Source organism: Phocoena phocoena, chromosome 15, assembly GCF_963924675.1.
Source record: "Phocoena phocoena chromosome 15, mPhoPho1.1, whole genome shotgun sequence".
Taxonomy (NCBI): domain Eukaryota; kingdom Metazoa; phylum Chordata; class Mammalia; order Artiodactyla; family Phocoenidae; genus Phocoena; species Phocoena phocoena.
In genome coordinates, this window is record NC_089233.1 from 20,448,121 (window position 1) to 20,454,837 (window position 6,717).

The following is a 6,717-nucleotide window of genomic DNA, read 5'->3' on the forward strand; positions in this document are numbered from 1 at the left end:
ATTTTGTGTTCAAATATTCTATATAGCTTTTATAGGCTCTAGCTATTTCATAAAGTCTCCTAGAGGTGCCCATCATAAAGACGATGCCTACCTAGGACTTCCATCAAAAATGGGTGAATGAGGGCTTCCCTGGTGGCGCAGGGAAGTGTTGAGAGTCTGCCTGCCGACGCAGGGGACACGGGTTCGTGCCCCGGTCCGGGAAGATCCCACATGCCGTGGAGCGGCTGGGCCCGTGAGCCATGGCCGCTGAGCCTGCGCGTCCAGAGCCTGTGCTCCGCAACGGGAGAGGCCACAACGGTGAGAGGCCCGTGTACCGCAAAAAAAAAAAAAAAAGGGTGAATGAGACCTACACATGAAAAAACCTTTATCACGTAGTTAAAGGTAGACTCACTGCGTGTGGACATTCTTCTGTCTTCTGGGAGACAGACTCCCACTGGTGCTCTGCTTAGGTGCAGTTGGACAAGGGTAAGGGGGTAGGGAGGTGGGTGTCCTGAAAGTGGCCCTGGTTTATGTTATCAGTGCCTTCTAATTATGAAGTTCAGCGACCACTTAAGAAGAACCAACCCGTATCTTTTATTCACTCAGCAAGTTGTTGTTGACTAGCTACTGTGAGCCGAGCACTGCTGTAGGCACTGCAGATACAGCAGTGATAGAAGGTCCCTGCCCTCGTGGGTCTTCTGATGGGGAGAGACAAATCCATAATGTGTCTGTTGGAGAGTTGGCACTGACCATCCAGTATTTTCCCCTGTCCTGAACTCTTCCTTCGGGGATCCTGCTCATCCCTATTTCTTGACCTACCTCTGACTGTTCTTTTCCCTCTGTCCCTTAAATGTGTTTCCATAGCGTTTGGTCCTTAGGACTTTTCTAAGCATTCTGGGCAGTTAACTACTAGATGGGTGGTAGACCTGTATCTCAGGCTCCCACCTCCTTGCTGACATTAGGTCCCTATTTTAAGCCGTCTAATGGATATCTATCTGGAGGTTCCACTGTTGCCTCCAAGTGCTTAGAATGGAACACAGCCGCTTCTCTCATTCTGTCTCTGTTCTTTTATTTGAAAGCACCTATCCAAGCCTTCATAGGTCCTTGGTTCTTGCTTCATCTCCATCCCCCTCAATACTTTTGTCTCGTCTAGTCTATTTCTAAATAGTATCACATCTTGCATTCACATTGTCACTGCCCTGGTTTTGCTTTTTTTTTTTTTTTTTTTTTTTGGATGGTGCCGTAGCCTGCCTCTCAGTTCTCCTCTCAGCAGTTATACTTGCCAGCATCAGAATTCTGTAACATACCTGGGCAGTTGACCCCTGCTGAAAAACTGAATGGCTTCTTAATGCCCTAAAAGCCTTTGCAGCCAAATTCAAGTTGTTTACTCTGGCGTTCGGTGCCCTTCTGTAACTTTGTTTGCTCCTTACCCTTCTGGCGTCATCTGTCAAGAATAGAGGACACTTTGCCAAAGCCACAAGAAAGTCCCTTCATGTTTTGATAATACCGCGTTTTCTCGTATCTCTTTGACTACACCTGTAATTAACTCCTTTTGTGTCTTCAGTGATTTAAGATTGGGCTAAAATGCTGCTCTATCTGTGAGCCACTCGTTGAGAGTAGATGAGCTGTGGATTTAGTAACGTTGAAAAAAGGATAAATAATGACCAAAAACATGAATATTACCCATTAAAAATAAAGTAGTGTAAATTGAGAGATCAGACATGAAAGGTTAAAAGCAAAGGTGATATTCTCATACAAATAGTGTGTAGTACAGTGTTCATAAATCACAAATTCTTAGAATATATCTAATATAGAAGGTGCTTACCCAGGCCCAAAATATAAAATTCTACAAACTAGTGTGTTTGTTTTAAACTAAGAAGAAAACAATAGAGTGCTAGCCATAGTTTGTTTCATATTTGTTTTAAGCAGTAACAGCCTGACCTCTTTCATCTGGAAAGAGACGGAGTCAAGTAGATAAGCAGGAAGTATCCTCAGAGAAGATAAGGCCAAGGTCCAGAGATCTCTTCACACATTTAATGTAAGCTGAAATGGAAAAACTCCAGGCTTTTAGTTCCCTTGCCCAATGCATTCCCAACTATGCCATGTTCATTCTGAGAAAGCTTGCATCTAAAAATGTGTAAACATTCTGCTCCTTTGACTTTTATTCTTGAACACTTACTTTATCCCACAGCTAGAGGTACTACTATGATTTTAAAAGCTGAAAAACATTGCAGTATTACAGGCTCCAGATACATAGGCTTTTCAAGTTTGAGGTCTTCTGAAGTCGCAACAGTTTGAAGTAATTAAGTCAACCCTTACTTGTAATTCCATTCTTTAGCTTCATGTACTACCTCTAGCCATGTGACCTGAGACAAGTAATTTGTCCTCTTCTGCTTCCTTCCCTGTAAAGTGCATAACAGGATTGTTTTGAGAAGTGAGTTAATAAATGTGAAGTGACTCCAGTACTTCATAGGACTAAGCTAAGACTCATATTTCATTTACTGTTTGCTTGTCCACCTGGCTTCCAATACATGAACAAACTTGACTTACCCATAACTTTTTTGGCCGTGCCGTGAGGCTTGTGGGATCTTAGTTCCCCGACCAGGGATCGAACCGAATCCTCGCCCCCCTGCAGTGGAAGCGTGGAGTCTTAACCACTGGACCACCAGGGAAGTCCCTATGACTATTTGAAGTTTACCTCATGAAATCAAGCAAATATTTTAATTTTTGGCAAGGTTCAAATTAATACTGAGATGCAGTAAATGTCGAGGATAGAAAGGTAACAAAACTTTGGAAACCTTACGCATAAGTCTAGTCAAAAGCAGAAATCCATAACAATATACTTAGAAACTAATCAACAACACTTCCTATAAAACATTCAGTTAAATTTTGTAAACAAGACTATGTAATTCTAAAATTCATAACCCTGTCACCAAAATCTGAAGCAGATACCTTTTAGTCTATTCTTGTTTTTGAATGCATAGGTAAAATATTAACTTTAAAGCTAGTGGCAGGACTTCCCTGGCGGTCCAGTGGTGAAGACTGCGCTTCCACTGCAGGGGGCACAGGTTCGATCCCTGGTTGGGGAACTAAGATCCTGTAAGCCACATGGCGTGGCTAAAATAAATAAAGCTAGTGGCATATTGAAAGAATACACTGTGTAAAGCCTTTGGGAATGCAGTCAGCCACATTAATATCTCAAATGGACAATTGGATCATCTCAATAGATGTAGAAAAGGCATTTTCTCTCATTCGTTGTTTATTCCTAATAGAATCAAACAACCAGCATCATGTTTAATAAGGAAATGACAACAGTGGCTTAAACGCAAAGGTTTATTTTCTCATTCAAAAGAAAGCCAGAAATAGTCCCAAACCATTTGTGGTGTCAACTGAAAAAAAATGCACAACTTAAAAGTTGAGAATTTTATTTGGCAGACCTACTGAGAATTGTAGCCAGCGATACAGCTACTCATAGCTCTGAGGGACTGTTCCAAAAAGGTAAGGGAAGTGCCAGGATATAGGCGTTTTTGTTGGGGAAAAAAACAACACTCTCCCCCATGTGTTTAAACATCAAAAAATTACTTTTAATCACAAAAACAGACATCTCAAGTTAATGATTTTAGTGCTTTTCTATGTATGGGAAAGATGCAAGAGCCTGGACTCTGAAATCATTCCTTTGATGCGTGTCTTAACTATCTAGTGCCAGTATCTTGTTTTTTTTCCATTCTGATTCCCCTCAGAGTACACCACAGGGGCAGCTGCCATGGTTGATGGCTTTATGGCTGCAACATCCTTTGTTTATGGAAGTGGCAAGCGACATTCTTAGGCCCTAAGTCAGCACCCAAGGATGTGCTCCTCAACATTATGTTACAAGCTTTAACTGCTGACTGTTCTAGGCAACAGGAAGGGAGTGGGGGAGCCAGGAATAGAGGAAAACTGCTGACGTTCTTAAGGTTTCCTGGAAATTTTATGTGATATTTGCATTCACATCTTATTGGCTATTTAGTAGCATGGCCACTCCAAGGTGCAAAGAAGGCTAAGAAATTGTCATATTTGCATACGATGCCACACACTTGGCTAAGGAAGAAGGGGAGATTGGATATTGTAACAATTTATCTGTTTACCATAAGACACTATGGCCATCTGTTCTACTGTTTAAAACCAAACAACTCAGGTATTTGTATATACGTATGACTGTTTATATTTGGGTCGTAGAATTACAGATTTGTTTTCTTCAAAATTTATCTGTATTTTCTAAAGTTTCTAAACTGAAAAAGCATTATTTTTAATTCTCAATGTTAGTTTTTCAAAACTAAAACAACAAAAGGGGCTTCCCTGGTGGCGCAGTGGTTGAGAGTCCGCCTGCCGATGCAGGGGACACGGGTTCGTGCCCTGGTCCGGGAAGATCCCACGTGCCACGGAGCGGCTGGGCCCGTGAGCCATGGCCGCTGAGCCTGCGCGTCTGGAGCCTGTGCTCCGCAACGGGAGAGGCCACAACAGTGAGAGGTCCGCGTACCGGGAAAAAAAAAAACAAAAACAAAAACAAAAAAAACAAAAAAACAATGAAAGGTGGAAATTCTTCCCACCAACCGATTACCCTCCTAGGAGACAATATTACTAGTTCCTCATCTGTCCTTGGAGATATTCTAGGCATTTTTAAACAAATGAACTGTTCCACACTTTGCTTTTTTTTTTAATGTAATAATATAGATGACTTGGCGATAATGCCATTATCAGTATGAACTGTGTAATAAAAAAGAACAACCCCTGCTTTCCTCTCTTCTGGCAGCAGATGGTATCAATCACTTATATGCTGAAAGTGCTTTGTATTAAAACTGGCACATGAAGTTGCTGATAGTTTCCATGTATCGCCAGCCTCTCACTTCCACTGGCTCAATTCCTGTGGCCCAAGCCTGCTTGAGTCTTCCCTGCAACCCTCCCCCTTCCTCCTGCCTTGTTTCTGGTAGCCCTGCATGGTAGAGTGAAACAAGCATGGGTTTTGGGGTCAGGTTAAGTTTCTAGTTTTCTTGCCACCTTGGGCAAGTCACTTATCTCGGCCTTGGTTTTTATATTCTTAAATGGTAAAAATGTTAAAAATATACTTCATAGGTTTTGGTGAGGATTTAATGAGGTCACCAAGATACCAGACATGATAGGTACTCTTTAAATATAGGTGCTATTATTTCTCCTCAAATTGCCTCATCTGAGATTTCTCTTTTTTAATTTACTACCTTAACTTGTGGTGACTTTCATTTCATCACTATGTTCATTTCAAAACCTCTCCTGCTCTCATGGAAATCAATGAAATTTTGCTGAGGATACTAATAACCTAATATTTGCAGAGACAGCAAAAAGGGTTGCCTTTGATAAAATCTGACCATCCTCTCTATATTTGTAAGATTAGGGTCAACTTCAGGAAATGGAAAAAACTCAAGGTAACAGTGGCTTAAAAGATACTTAGATCACTGTATTAGCTTCCTGGCATTCCTGAGCAAAGCTGGGTGACTTAACAGAAATTTATCGTCTGGCAGTTCTGGAGGCTGGAAGTCTGCAATCAGGGCCATGCTCACTCTGAAACCTGCAGGAGAATCCTGGTGATCTGCGATAGTCTTTAGCATTCCTTGGCTTTTAGCTGCATCACTCGTCTCCGCCTTCATTGTCATGTGGCATTCTTCCTGTGTGTGTCACCCATGACCATCTTGTAAGGATACTGATCATATTGGATTAGGGGCTCACGCTACTTCCGTAAGATCTCAACTAGTTTCATCTGCAATGATGCTATTGCCAAATAAGGTCACATTCTGAGGGACTAGGGTTAGGATTTGTATCTTTTCTGGGGGGGTCAGCGGGTGGAGACACAGTTCAACCCACAACACTCAAGAACCCCAGAGGTAGTGCAGTCCATGGTCAGGCACCTAGATGCCGTCAACCTGTTGCCCTGCCGTGAGCGACTTAATTCCCAGAAACACTTCATGGTTCAAGATGACAGTTATAATTCTAGCCATCACGTTCACATTCCAGCCAGCAGGAAAGGAGAGTAGTGTATACGCCATTCTTTTAAGAACATCTCCTTGAAGTCCCACATAAAAGTTCTGCTCACGTTCCAGTGGCCAGTACTTAGTCACATGGACACACTTAACTTTTTTTCGGTTTTTTTTTACAGCTAATTTTTAACTTATTCATTTACTTATTTAATTTTAATTTTATATTGGAGTATATTTGGTTTACAATGTTGTGTTTCAGGTGTATAGCAAAGTGATTCAGTTATACATATATCCATTCTTTTTCAGATTCTTTTTCCATATTGGTTATTACAGAATATTGAGTAGAGTTCCCTGTGCTATATAGTAGGTCCTTGTTGATTATTTTTTATACAGTAGTGTGTATGTGTTATTTTTTTGGACACACTGAACTTTAAAGAATGCTGGGAGATGTCTTTGTCTTGAGAGGCTATGGACCCGCTGGGGAGAACAGAATAGAATCAGGAGATCTCTAGCAGTGTCCGCCACACACTCCTGATGCTTTCCTATCCCATGGCTTTCTGATACTCTTCTGATTCTTCCCCCAGTTCTTCCTCCCACCCTAAACTTCCAAATATAGGCATGCTGCTAAAGGCTTTATCGTTAACCTTCATTGCTACTCTACTAAATCTCCCTGAAGTACAAATCTGACCCTACTACTTCAACCTTTTGATCATTTCATTGGATTAAGTAAAACCAATTTCCCTAGCATTCAAGG